The following is a 14372-nucleotide window of genomic DNA, read 5'->3' on the forward strand; positions in this document are numbered from 1 at the left end:
GCGCCAGCTCGTCTGTCTGTCTGTCCCGCATACAAAGGTGACAACAGAGACACTTGTCCACATCGTTTTTACCCGTGTAAAATGATGAGGTTCTTTTCTGTCCCTGAATTTTCTGACAATAAAAGGATAGCATTTACACACATCGCTAAACATGCCTGAAGCCCCATGTTCTGGGACATCCGTGATGCGGCTGCTGGATGGGACTGCAGAGTCCCTGTGACTCCCGTGTCCCAGAGGTAGCCCGGCCCCCTCCCCGGGCCTGGAGAAGTCGAAGGGTTCAGCTGATGGGCAGCACAGTCTTTCCGCTGGAACCATCTTCACAGCCTATGTGTGTGGGCTGCCTTGCCCAGAGGTGGGAGAGTTTCTGATTGCCCGCCTGGTGGCTGCCAACTTACAATGTCCAGGGAAGTAGCTTCTTGACACCCACTCAATGAGAGGAGCACGAGGTGGGCAAGTCGCCCGGAGGGTGAGTGAGTGTCCCTTCCCCTGACACCGCCAAGGATGACGGCACCAGGATAACTCGCTGAGTGGAGCTGAGCTAGAAGCTTCCAATTCCCAGAGCTGCTTTGGATGGAGGCGTTTCAGGCTTGTTCCCCCGGTACGGGGACAGGATCACAGTTGTTCCCCCTGTCCCACAGAGCGAGCAGAGAGGAGAATCCATGCACAGCTGCCTTTCTCTGTTGGTACAGGAGCCCTGGTCTGGAGCAAAGGCTGCTTCTAGACACCTCACGGAAAGGGCTCCTACTATACAGACACTCTGCAGAATCCTGACAGCCAAACCAGAGCCACACGCAAGTGAGAATTACACTTCCGGCTCAGTAAGGGCTGGTTTCCGGACTTTGAAGATGGGTGCCCAGGCTGTGGGACTGGCCTCCTGAGGGAACCTCTGCCTCCTGCCCGGCTCTGACGAAAGCCAAAGAAGCTGCCACTGGAACGAGTCAGTGTGGGGGAGGTGCCCCCCAAAGCTGCACCATCCAGTGCAGTCACCACAGGCCACCTACGTCCATTCAGATTTTAAATATAATTAGTTTAAATTAAAGCAACATAAAACTTCAGTCCTCAGTCCCGTGAGCCACATTTCAATGCCCCGTTGCCACGTGTGACAGGGGGCTCCCGCGTTGAATGTCACAGAGAGAAGTGCTCCTTCCTTGCAGAAAGTTCTCTCGGACAGTAGTGCTCTGCACCTTGGGGACATCCGCTCTCTGTTTCGTCTGATGCCACTGTCCCTGTTTGGACTCCAGCTCCAGTTTGCCATGAGACTGACCTTGCCTCCTCTGCACCTGAGCAGCAAGGCTGCTTAAGAACAGACCTCAGCCTCTGGCAAGTGTTTGTTACTGACTTTTTTTTTTTAAGTCAGCATTAGAACCCTTTATGTTTATAAACTGAATGTTGTGCTGAGCTCCAGTAAGCTGAGCTGTGCAATTGCTCCGCTCTGTGGAAGGCAGTCGAGCGCAGCTGTGCCCACTCCTGCCCCCAGGCAGTTCTCAGAGCCCTAAGGAAAGTTCCACCATAGTCCTTTGTACATGACCACTGTGCGCCACAGAGCTGCCAACCTCAAGAGCGCTTAGATCAGGACAGAAGCACTGTCTTTCCCCCCAGGTTCTAATGCACCTGTTGGCCTTTGGTCTTGGCACGAGCACATCCATTCCTCCTATGATGGCAGCGTCCTTCTCTGCTCCCCCCATTCTCCACCCCAGCCTGTGCCTGGCCCCCTGCACATGCAGAAGGCAGGTGGACTGGAAGCCTCTGGAGGAGAGCAGTCCCCACCCTGACATGCGACTTAGTGCTCCTTCTCTGAAGTCTTAGCAAACCTTCAGAGCAAGATAAGCTCAGTTAGCTTCACCCACCTCTAAAAGTTCTGTCCTAAATGCTTTCCAAATGTTACACCTTCGTTTTGAAGTCTAAAGCTGTCTTTAACAAATCCTAGGGATTGGGGTCTGTGAGCATCAGCTAATGTCAGTTGGGATTCTGTTTATTGAAGATGTGTGTAGAATGCTCACTCACACATGGATGAGTCGCTATCTAATTCAAGTTTCATCAGACACAGACGTGTAATCCAGGTCTGACATTCTGGAATGCACATTCTTGAGATGATGCACACGGCCACCTGTGAGCCCACTCACCCTATGAACGTTTGTTCAGCACTGCTGCATTTTAAGCTTGAGTTGCAGAAATAAAAGTTAACTGTCACTGAGCTGGTCACAGTCAAGGGAGGGCACCCTCGGGCAAACAGCTTGAGCCCACATGTGAGGTGAAGGGGGCTCCACTCGGCTCTAGGGGTACCATGGGGCCCTAAGTCCTGGTGGGGCTCATCGCCCAGCCCTGCAGACAGATGAGGATGGCCCCCACACCCTAAAGGATAAGTAGGAATTAAATGACAATGGAGATCTGGGAAGGATATTTCAGGCTGCAGGAAAAACCCAGCTTAGAAATGGCATAAAGCCCTCAGGTCGTGTAACATCTAGGTGACTCCAAGAGCGGCTGGATGAATTCAGAATCTTATCAGTTTAGATACGAAGGTAACTTTCATCTCTGCCCAACTCTAAAGACAGGAGAGAGGAGGAATGCCTTATCACCCTGAGGGTGAATATCAAAGAAAATACCATACCCAAAAGATAAAGCGGAATCAAATGCAGGATTTTTGCCCAGTTATATGAAGTCCTGACCCTTGCCTGAACTCTTCTGGGTCCTTAATCCACATACTTGAGCTGAGGACCCTGAACAGACCTACACAGGGAGAGTGTCCACACCCCCAGGATGCCCCCCTTGGGTGTCCTGGAGAGGTCCCAGTGCAGTGTCCTGAGCTGAGTGTTTTATTGCTCTCTGGCCTCTTGCCTTCCGACTTTGAACAGATGAGGTCTTGGGCCACTTGGCTCTAGGGGAATCCACTTGAATTGGCTATCATATTACTTTTCTGATGGATGGGCTTCAGAATGCACAAGCCTTGGATTGAGTTGAAACAGCTGAGCTTTTTTTAATTTAGAAACTTGAAAGTTCTTGATAGGATGCTTTCATTTCATTCATTAAATTTTCATTTTCACATTATTCCACGCTGCTCCTTGACACTTGAAAGGTGACTGATGTCCATGGACACCCAGTCCAGGACATCTCTGGACTCAAGTCCTCACCAAGAGCTGGCCATGATGCCCCATGGGCTCTGAATCCCTTTGCACTGTGTTCTTGAAGAGAACCTTCTCAAACTATCAGCTCTTAAAAAGGAGAGTGATGTCATCTATCCCTATTGAATGTGGATAGATCCACATGTCACACGTTTGTTCAATAATTACGTTTAGAACCTGTACCTCATGCCAAGTTCTGAGGTCCAGTGTCTAGGTGTGGGGTATGGAGGTTCCATGGGGAAATTTACCACTGTGTGATGGTGACACAGGCCACTTCTCTGCACTGACTATGAACTACAGTATCAGTTCCTGCAATATGCATGTAAACCAATTACCATGTATTTCTTTTTCTCAGTCAGGAATAATCTTTGTACCAAAGTGTCCACATGTGTGATGGCAAAGGCTGTTCCCAGGTGTTTCTCATGTAAGATTCTGGCTATTCCAAGCAGAACTAGTGGTGATATGCCTGGTGTGGGGCTCTTACCTCGCTTATGTGCCTGAATGTTTGCTAAGTAGGGTCAGTGGGAGTGAGTCATGTATGAAGCTGTGGATAAACACATATCGCTTATGTGAAATTGAAGTATAAGACTGATGACCTAAAAGAAAAGCTATAGAATAAAACCAATTCTAAGTCTATAAAAGATAAAGATTCATCAGATTAGGGGCCGTACAGAAACACATGTCAGTATGCCGGGGACACGTCTTCACTCTCCTCAGTCTCACCTGGCACTTGGGCAGAAAATGCTAAGACTTGCCAGAGAATGGAAGTTTCCGTATTACATGGTTGGGCTTCCCAAAAGGCAGAGGACACTTGATAAGACCCTCCTGGTGTTCATGCCGGAGATAAAGGCCATGGCCTTGTTCGGCCCACCTGCACTGACCTCACATTCTGAGAACTGAGCCAGAATATTAGCCAGACTCCTGGGCTTCCCAAATCATTTTCAACTGGAACCAGAGAAACCATTAGGAATAAACATAAAGACAGTAATACTCTGATAACTTTTGTAAACAGCAAAAACTAAAAACTTACACAAAATGCCTCCCCATGCATTTTTAAAGATTATTACCCCTCCCAAAAGAAAAAAAACTTTGGTTTTTCTTTTTTTTTTTTGTACATGTTTGATACAATCGTTCAAAAGTGTCCCAGTCGATGTAGCCAGGGCATTACCTATGTTCCATCATGGCATCTTATCAACTCAATGGTTTTCTTCCAAAGAAAGTTAATGCTGCTGAAACCTGTAACAAGGGAAAAATATGATCTAAATAATCTACATGTAAAGTTCAGACAAAAGGTATTTTGCAGGGAAATGTGCTTATAGCCTGGTGATATTAATTATTCAGAAAATTTGAGGCAGGTTTACGATCAACATCATTTTAAGGTCAACATCATTTTGAAGTTCTTCCTGACTACTTGTCCTTATGGCGAAAATTACATGTTCTCCTAGAATAATGGCGACAGTATTAACTTTTATCCATGGCTTCCTCATGACACTAAATTGTGTCCCTCTAACTGGATTTCTCCTGCTTAATGGCAGCGACTAGAATGGAAAATTCAATTAAAGATAGTCTTGCTGTCTTCCCTAAAGTGTGACTCTCTCTTGTGAATCCCTGGAATAAACCACCCCCGCCTTTCATGCCATCAACAGAGTGATACCTGGCATCTGCAAAGGAGAGACATCTGGTATGAGGGATGACAAGGTGCTTCGGGGCTTGGTAATGGGACTCTTTCCCTTGCTGGTCACTCTTCATGCCAACCTTGGGATGGGCTTTGGGCTCTGTTGGGAACAGTGCATGAGAGATGGTTTCCTTGGTTTGTGGACAGAAGCCCTGCTTTTCACTTCAGGGATTTTCTCTTACATTATTTCATTACTCCATGTCATGAGCAGAGAAGCTCATCTTAGAAGGAAAGGTTAGCAGAACCCAAGCACAGCAATGCCCTGCCCCATTATTCAGGGATTACCTTTATTCAGACACAACTGGGCTGTGTGTCTGCCCTGAGCTCTTTACTCTCCATCAGCCTCTGTCCACTAGGGTGCTTGAGAAAGGAAAGGTAATAGGTGCCTTTTCAGTGTTACTACAGGTGCCAAATCTAAGCTTAAAAATAGGCTGGTGAGCACACACTTAGTGCAGATGCCCCTTGCTGTGGAATGTAGAAATTTAACTGATTTGGACCTCAGCAAATATGTCTGTTGCCTTTGGTTCTGCTGGTGATGCTACCAAGATTTGTTAAGCACAAAATAGGAAAAGTCCATGTAACAGCAGCAATTTTCGGAGATCCTGTTACCAGGTCAGTTTAATGGTTTAAATGGAATGTTCTTCAAAAAAGGTTTTAACCACCACCAACCCTGAACAATCTTGTGTTCATTTTTGACACTTCACTATCTTCTATGCCTGGAATCCAATGAGTCTTCAAACTCCCCAAGAAGGAATACTTTTCTCTAAGAGTGATTTGTGGTGTAAAATCCATTGCTGTGATCCTCAAAGATGTTTTTTTTTTTTTTTTCATTCCTGAAGCAAAAATTGTTTTTAATCAAAAAACCTTGTCTCATACTATGAGGCTCAGCGGTAAAGAATGCAGGAGACATGGGTTCGATCCCTGGATTGGGAAGATCTCCTACGGAAAGAAATGGCAACCCACTCCAGTATTCTTGCCTGGGAAATCCCATGGACAGAGGGGCCTGGTTGTCTACAGTCTTTGGGGTTGCAAAGAGTCAGACTCAACTTAGCGACTATATAACAACACCACACTGAAAGGACTGGAAAGTGAAGGGGCTGTGCCTGCAAGTTGGTGCTGCTGCCCTTAAGTGAGAGGTGGTTGGAGGGGATCGCCTGGAGGACCATACCCCCACCTGGTTCAAGAAGTCATCCTGCCTGCCTGGGAATCAGGGAGGATCAGGGCACAAGAAGTAGACAACTCATACCGGACTGTATTCACATCTGTGAAGTCTTCCTAAGCATAAAACATTTATTTGTAGGCATCCAAGACTGGATCTTTAGTAACAATGCCAAAATATTTGCTATCAAGACTCAAGGACTCCACTAAACTTTCAGTCTAGGATGGCTGGTTGAACACAGGTGTTTATCTCCTTGGCTTTTCATGATCACCTAAAAATGAATGCACAGGAACTTATTAAAAGGTCTAGGGAGAGCAAGCTCATATCAAGTGGATGTTCATATGTTGTCTGAATGAGAATAAATAGATTTGGTTTAGATCTAGTAAATAAGCAAACAAGCAAAACACACACTGCCATTTACCTTGGAGGAAAAAGGGAACACGGCAGAGCAGGTCCTGATACTCTTATACACACCACTGTCACTCACACTTTAAGGAGCAAAATAAGTTGCATGGTCACATAATTTTAAGAGGTCAAGGAAATGCATTCCTACCATGATTCCAGAGAGAGACCTGACAATATTTGGTGGCCAGCCCCATGACACAGCACCTCTAGCAAACTTCTCTGCCTTCTGGTATTTTGGTTGCCAACATGTGATATCATTCCCTGGCCCCTAACTGAAAGCCAGTCCTGATAAGCAGCAAACACCATCCATGTATGGTAGACTCCCTTATCCCTGGGGGGTGCCTTTCAATACCCCCAGTGGACGACTGAAAGCATAAATGGTCGGGGGCCCTTTATATATTGGGTCGGCCAAAAGGTTCCTTCCGGTTTCTACATAACATCTTGTGGAAAAACCCAAATGAATTTTTTGGTTATTCCAATACTATGCTTTTTTCCCCTACAAATACACAACCTGAGATAAAGTCTAATATACAAATTAGGCACAGTAAGAGATTAATAATAACTAATAATAAAATTGGAGAAGGCGTAGAACAATTACAATACTATCCTGTAATACAAACTATGTAAATGTGGTCTTTCTCTCTCAAAATATCTTACTGTACAAATTTAATGCCTTTTCCATCTTAATTAAGCACTTAGCATGCACTGTGGCCGTAAACTTTTGCAGTTTGAGATGTGACAGCAAATTTCTTTTTACCTTGTGCACAGTTTTATAAATGGAAGATTCATTCTTACCATAGATCTTAGCAACCTAAGCATATGATTTTCCCCCCTCTCTTTGTTAAGTCTAGAACTTCCACCTTTTCACTTAAAAAGAACTTTACAGCTTCTCTTTGGCATGTGCAAATTTCCAGCATCACTACTCTGGTGCCTTGGGGCCATTATAAAGTAAAATAAAGACCACTTGACTGTTGTGAAACCGCAATAGTCAGTCTGATAAGAGATGGCTACTAAGTGACTAATAGGCAGGTTATGGTTAACAAAGGGATAATTCACGTTCTGGGCAGGATGGAGTGGGACTGTGTGAGATTTCATCACGTTAGTCAAATGGCATGCAATTTTAAACTTATTGTTATTTCTGGAATTTTCCATTTAATATTTTTAGACTACAATTAACTGCAGGTAGCTAAAACTACAGAAAGTTACACTGCAGATAAGGAGGTTACTGTATGTAGAAGCAACTCATCTGTGGCATCCTTCTCAGAAGAGTCTGCAACAAATGGGAGAGACCAAGATAACTGAAATGTGAAAAACAAGATAATTCAAATAATAGAAGTTCCTGAGCTCTAATAACTATTCTTAGAAATATTTGAGAAGTGATTTTACTCAAAAAACCAGTACAGAGTGCCATGAGAAGAAGCAATCAGAAAACAAAAAGGAGATCTCAATTATTAAAACTATGACTATCATATTAAAACCTTGGAATCTAAAGCACCATACATAAAGAAATGACAAATGACAGACAGAAAAAAATATATGCAAGTCTAGTTAAGAGTTTCAGTCCAAAATATATTAAATACACATTAATAGATATAAAATATATTTTCAAGGCTCTTGCTTATAGATAAAAACAACAAGCCAGTAGGAGAATGGACAACATTTGTGAATACGGTAGTTAACTGAAGAGAAAACACAAATGACCAATATGCTAAGATGCAGATCCACACTGACAATGAGGGAAATGCAAATTACATCTTGATATCATACTGTTTCACATCTTAGACTAGCAAATATCAAGAGGATTGATGATAATATCAAGTATCTATACATGTGAACCAACATGTATTCTCCTATAGAAATGGCTAACTTCTATATTAGTTAAGGCATTATGGAGAGCAATTTGATGTACATTTAACATTTAAACTGCATGTATATTTTTTCAGTAGACAGATTTATTATTGACCTCTGTTGAATAGAATGCAGGAGTCAAGACATTCTAGGTTTGGTTATTTTTGGTTTTAGGCTAAACCTGTCAATATCTGATCACTTTTGATCTATAGAAAAAGTCAATATTTACACTTTCCCACAGTGGTAATGATGTTGTCATCTTCACTCTAATGCACAATTAGAAAACAAGCTTCTTTCTCTAAAGCTGACTTCTTGGAAACAGTCCTAGGACTTAGCACAAAGCAGTAAGTTTTACTTAAGAAATACTCAATTTGCGTGTATGTTGAACAGAAACTCAATTTGCATGTGTGTTGAACAGTTTCAATGGTTCAATGAAGACCTACAAGACCTTCTAGAAATAACACCCAAAAAAGATGTCCTTTTCATTATAGGGGACTGGAATGCCAAAGTAGGAAGTCAAGAAATACCTGGAGTAACAGGCAGATTTGGCCTTGGAGTACAGAATGAAGCAGAGCAAAGGCTAATAGAGTTTTGCCAAGAGAACACACTGGTCATAGCAAACACCCTCTTCCAACAACACAAGAGAAGACTCTACACATGGACATCACCAGATGGTCAACACCAAAATCAGATTGATTATATTCTTTGCAGCCAAAGATGGAGAAGCTCTATACAGTCAGCAAAAATAAGACTGGGAGCTGACTGTGGCTCAGATCATAAACTCCTTATTGCCAAATTCAGACTGAAATTGAAGAAAGTAGGGAAAACCACTAGACCACTCAGGTATGACCTAAATCAAATCCCTTATGATTATACAGTGGAAGTGACAAATAGATTCAAGGGATTAGATCTGAGAGACAGAGTGCCTGATGAACTCTGGACGGAGGTTTGTGACATTGTGCAGGAGGCCGTGATGAAGACCATCCCCAAGAAAAAGAAATGCAAAAAGGCAAAATGGTTGTCTGAGGAGGACTTACAGATAGCTGAGAAAAGGAGAGAAGTGAAAGGCAAAGGAGAAAAGGAAAGATATTCCCATTTGAATGCAGAGTTCCAAAGAACAGCAAGGAGAGAGAAGAAAGCCTTCCTCAGTGATCAATGCAAAGAAGTAGAGGAAAACAATAGAATGGGAAAGACTAGAGATCTCTTCAAAAAATTAGAGATACCAAGGGAAATTTTCATGCAAAGATGGGCACAATAAAGGACAGAAATGGTATGGATCTAACAGAAACAGAAGATATTAAGAAGAGGTGGCAAGAATACACAGAAGAACTATACAAAAGAGATCTTCATGACCCAGATAATCACAATGGTGTGATCACTCACCTAGAGCCAGACATCCTGGAATGTGAAGTCAAGTGAGCCTTGGGAAGCATCACTACGAACAAAGCTAGTGGAGGTGATGGAATTCCAGTTGAACTATTTCATATCCTAAAAGATGATGTTCTGGAAGTGCTGTACTCAATATGCCAGAAAATTTGGAAAATGTAGCAGTGGCCACAGGACTGGAAAAAGTCAGTTTTCATTCCAGTCCTAAAGAAGGACAATGCCAAAGAATGCTCAAACTACCACACAATTGCACTCATCTCACATGCTAGTAAAGTCATGCTCAAAATTCTCGAAGCCAGGCTTCAATAGTACGTGAACCATGAACTTTCAGATGTTCAAGCTGGATTTAGAAAAGGCAGAGGAACCAGAGATCAAATTGCCAACATCTGTTGGATCACAGAGAAAGCAAGAGAGTGCCAAAAAAACATCTACTTCTGCTTTATTGACTATGCCAAAGCCTTTGACTGTGTGGATCACAACAAACTGCGAACTTCTTAAAGAGATGGGAAAACCAGACCACCTTACCTTCCTCCTGAGAAATCTGTACACAGATCAGGAAGCAACGGTCAGAACTGGACATGGAACAACAGACTGGTTCCAAATTGGGAAAGGAATACTTCAAGGCTGTATATTGTCACCCTGCTTATTTAACTTATATAAAGAGTACATCATAAGAAATGCTGAACTGGGATGAAGCACAAGCTGGAATCAAGATTGCTGGGAGAAATATCAATAACCTCAGATATGCAGATAACACCACCCTTATGGCAGAAAATGAAAAAGAACTAAAGACCTCTTGATGAAAGTGAAAGAGGAGAGTGAAAAACTTGGCTTAAAACTCAACATTCAGAAAACTAAGATCATGACATCTGGTCCCATCACTTCATGGCAAATAGATGGGGACAAAGTGGAAACAGTGAGAGACTTTATTTGGGGGGGCTCCAAAATCACTGCAGACAGTGACTGCAGCCATGAAATCAAAAGATGCTTGCTCCTTCAAAGAAAAGTTATGACCAACCTAGACAGCTTATTAAAAAGCAGAGACATTACTTTGCCAACAAACATCCATCTAGTCAAAGCTATGGTTTTTCCAGTAGTCATGTATGGATGTGAGAGTTGGACCATAAAGAAAGCTGAGTGCTGAAGAATTGATGCTTTTGAACTGTGGTGTTGGAGAAGACTGTGGTGTTGAGAGTCCCTTGGACTGCAAGGAGATCCAACCAGTCCATCCTAAAGGAAATCAGTCCTGAATATTCATTGGAAGGACTGATGCTGAAGCTGAAACTCCAATACTTTAGCCACCTGATGCAAAGAACTGACTCATTTGAAAAGACCCTGATGCTGGGAAAGATGGAAGGAAGGAGAAGGGGACGACAGAGGATGAGATGGTTGGATGGCATCACTGACTCACTAGACATGAATTTGAGTAAACTCCAGGAGTTGGTGATGGACAGGGAGGCCTGGCATGCTGCGGTCCATGGGGTCGCAAAGAGTCGGACACAACTGAGCGACTGAGCTGAACTGAACTGCAGGTATGTTTGACCCAGCAATTCTCACAGCTGATGTGTGTGATATTGTATATATGCATAGATAGACGTGCAAAGCTGTTCAATGCAATTTATGATTTTTTAGCGCTTTTGCAGAGGCTTAATTCACATACCATAAAATTCATCCATTTAAGGTGTACAATTCAAAGGGCTTTGGTAAATGTACAGCTTTCTTCAGCCATGACCACAGTCATCCCAGGAAGAAACCCCACACCTGTTAGCAGTCATTCCCCATCTCCCTCCTCCTACCCCAGCCCTAGGTAGCTACTTTCTGTGTCTATTTGTCTGTTCTGGACATTTCCTGTAAATGGCATCATACAATATGTGATCTTTGTGATTGGCCTTGGTAATTTAGTATAGCATTTTCAAGTTTCTTCCATATTGTATCATCTATCAGTGTTTCATATTTTTTTTTGCTAAATCATACCCATTGTAAAACTGGATTTCATATTTTTAAAATGTGAATGTAAAAATACATTCATTACTTGGTGGACATTTGAGTTTTTTCTGCTTTTTTGGTTATAATGAATAATGCTGATATAAACATTTGTGTATAAGTTTTTGTATGGACATTCTTCTTAGGTATATAATATATGAGTAGGATTGGTAGGTTGTATGGTAATTCTATTTTTCCTGTTTTGAGGAACTATCAAACTCTTCTCCAATATTCCTGTACCATTTTACATTCCTACTAGCAGTAAGTGAGGGGTTCAAATTCTCCACATTCTCTCCAGCACTGGTTATTGTTCATCATTTTTATTATAGGTATCCTAGTAAGTATGAAGTGGTATCACATTGTTGTTTTGATTTGTATTTCTTTAATTACTAATGAAGCTGAGACTCTTTTCATGTGCCTTTTGGCCTTTCATGCATCGTCTTTGGAGAAATGTCTATTAAAATCCTTTGCCCATTTTTAAATTGGATTGTTTGCCACTTTATTATTGAGTTGTAAGGTTTCTTTATATACTCTGGACATAGTTCTTTTATCAAAATGATTTGCAAATATTTTCTCCCAGTGTATGAGTTTGCCTTTTCACTTTCTTGATGGTATCCTTTGAAGCACAAAGTTTAAAATTTTAATATGATCCATTTCCTTTTTTTCCTTCTGTTGCTTGTGCATTTGTTGCCAAAACTCAGCCTCTGTTCACCGGTGCTGAATAGAAATGCAGACCCAGAGTTTTGGATGAAGTAGAAAAGAGTGGATTTTATTGCTTTGCCAGGCAAAGGGGGCCACAGTGGGCTGCTGCCCTCAAGATTGTATGACCCACCCTGGAGGGGATGGTGAGAAGTTTTTCAGTGTTCAAGGAAAAGGGCATGATCAGCTTGTGGACAATTCTTGGGTTGGTTGGCATCAGGGTGAAGTTTCAAGCATCATCAATTTTCTGGTTTCAACCAGTCTAGAGTCTGTGTTCTTGTTGATAAGCAGTTTTCATCTGGAGGGGTCTGTTTCCCAGACAACTTAGGAATGTGTGTCAAGCCTTTATCTATGTTATTCAGGGAAGTGGGAGTTCGGTGATTCTGCTATGTGGCAGAATTACAGTCTGAATCGTTACCAGTTCCCTAGCCCAACAGCCACTCTTCATTTTTGCATCTTCACATTTCCCAGTCATTAATTCTTGAGTCAGCAGTGTACTTCAAAAGACAAGAATACAGGGACTTGTACAGTTTCACTTTTGCTATCTAAAAAACTATTGCCTAATCCAAGGATACAAAGATTTCTTTCAATGTTTTCTTCTAGGAATTTTATAGTTTTAGCTCTAAGATTTAGGTCTATGACCAATTTTAGTTAGGTTTTCATGTACAGTTTGAGGTAAAAGTCCCTCTTCATTCCTTTGTATGTAAATATACAGTCATACCAACGCTGTTGAAAATAATGTTCTTTCTCCATTGAATATCTTGGCATTTTTGTTTTAAGAAATCAATAAGGGACTTATTTCTAGAGTCTCAATTGTATTTCATTAATAGAAGTATCTGTCCTTAGGCTAGTACCACGTCGTCCTGATTACAGGAGCTGACTAGGACTTTGAAAGCAAGAATTGTCAGTCCTCCAACTGTATTCTTTTTAAATATTGTTTTGGCTATTCTGGATCCCTTGCATTTGCATATGAATTTGAGAATCACCTTGTCATTTTGGGGGGAAAAAAAAGCTGGAATTTTAGTAAGGATTTTGTTTAATCTGTAAATCAATTTTTAGGTATTCCCACCTTAACAATGTTAAGTCTTCTGATCCCTGAACATGTAGTGTCATTCCATTTATTTATATTTTCTTTAATATCTTTCAACTAGGTTTCTGTAGTCTTTGGTGTAGATATCTTATACGTCTTTTATTAAATTTATTCCTGTTTGTTTTTAATATTAAGTCAAGTGTTTTTCTTAATTTCATTTGGAAATGTTTAACCCTAATGAATACAAATGCAGTCAATTTTTGTATATTGATCTCATATCTTGCAATCTTGCTGAACCTGTTCTATCATATCTTAATGGCTTCCCTAGTATTTTTCTATATATAAAGTCTTGACATCTGCAAATAGAGATAATTTTACTTCTTCCTTTCCAATTTGAATGCCTTTTGAAAATCTTTTTCTTGCCTAATTGACAGAGAGAGAACTTTTAGTACAGTGTTGAACAGAACTGGCAACAGCATTTCCTGAACATCCTTTTCCTCTTCCTGATCTTAAAAGTAAACCATTAAATATTTTACCATTAAGTTTGATGTTAGCTGTGGGGTTTTATAAATGCTCTTTATCAGGCTGAGGAAGTTTCCTTTTATTCCTAGTTTGTTAAGTATTTTCATCATGGAATAGTATTAACTTTGCCAAATGCTTTCTCTGTGTCCATTGAAATGAAAAAGTGTTTTGTCCCTTTTCAGATAAATTACATTGGTAGATTTTTATATGTTGAACCAACCTTGAATTCCTAGGATAAATTATCTTTGACCATGGCATATAATCTCTTTTTACATTGTTGAAATAGGTTGCTAGTATTTCACTGAGGGGTCTTGTGTGCATATTCATATCAGATCAGATCAGATCAGATCAGTCTCTCAGTCGCGTCCGACTCTTTGCAACCCCATGAATCGCAGCACGCCAGGCCTCCCAGTCCATCACCAGCTCCCGGAGTTCACTCAGACTCACATCCATCGAGTCAGTGATGCCATCCAGCCATCTCATCCTCTGTCGTCCCCTTCTCCTCCTGCCCCCAATCCCTCCCAGCATCAGAGTCTTTTCCAATTA

General features: G+C 41.7%; 1 protein-coding gene across 1 annotated transcript in view; it reads left to right on the forward strand.

Annotated features, from left to right (window-relative positions):
• ADAMTS17 (ADAM metallopeptidase with thrombospondin type 1 motif, 17) overlaps window positions 1-14372 on the forward strand; it is a 409319-nt gene that overhangs the window by 294005 nt on the left and 100942 nt on the right. The window lies entirely within an intron of this gene.

This window comes from Bison bison, unplaced genomic scaffold, assembly GCF_000754665.1.
Source record: "Bison bison bison isolate TAMUID 2011002044 unplaced genomic scaffold, Bison_UMD1.0 scf7180017864224, whole genome shotgun sequence".
Taxonomy (NCBI): domain Eukaryota; kingdom Metazoa; phylum Chordata; class Mammalia; order Artiodactyla; family Bovidae; genus Bison; species Bison bison.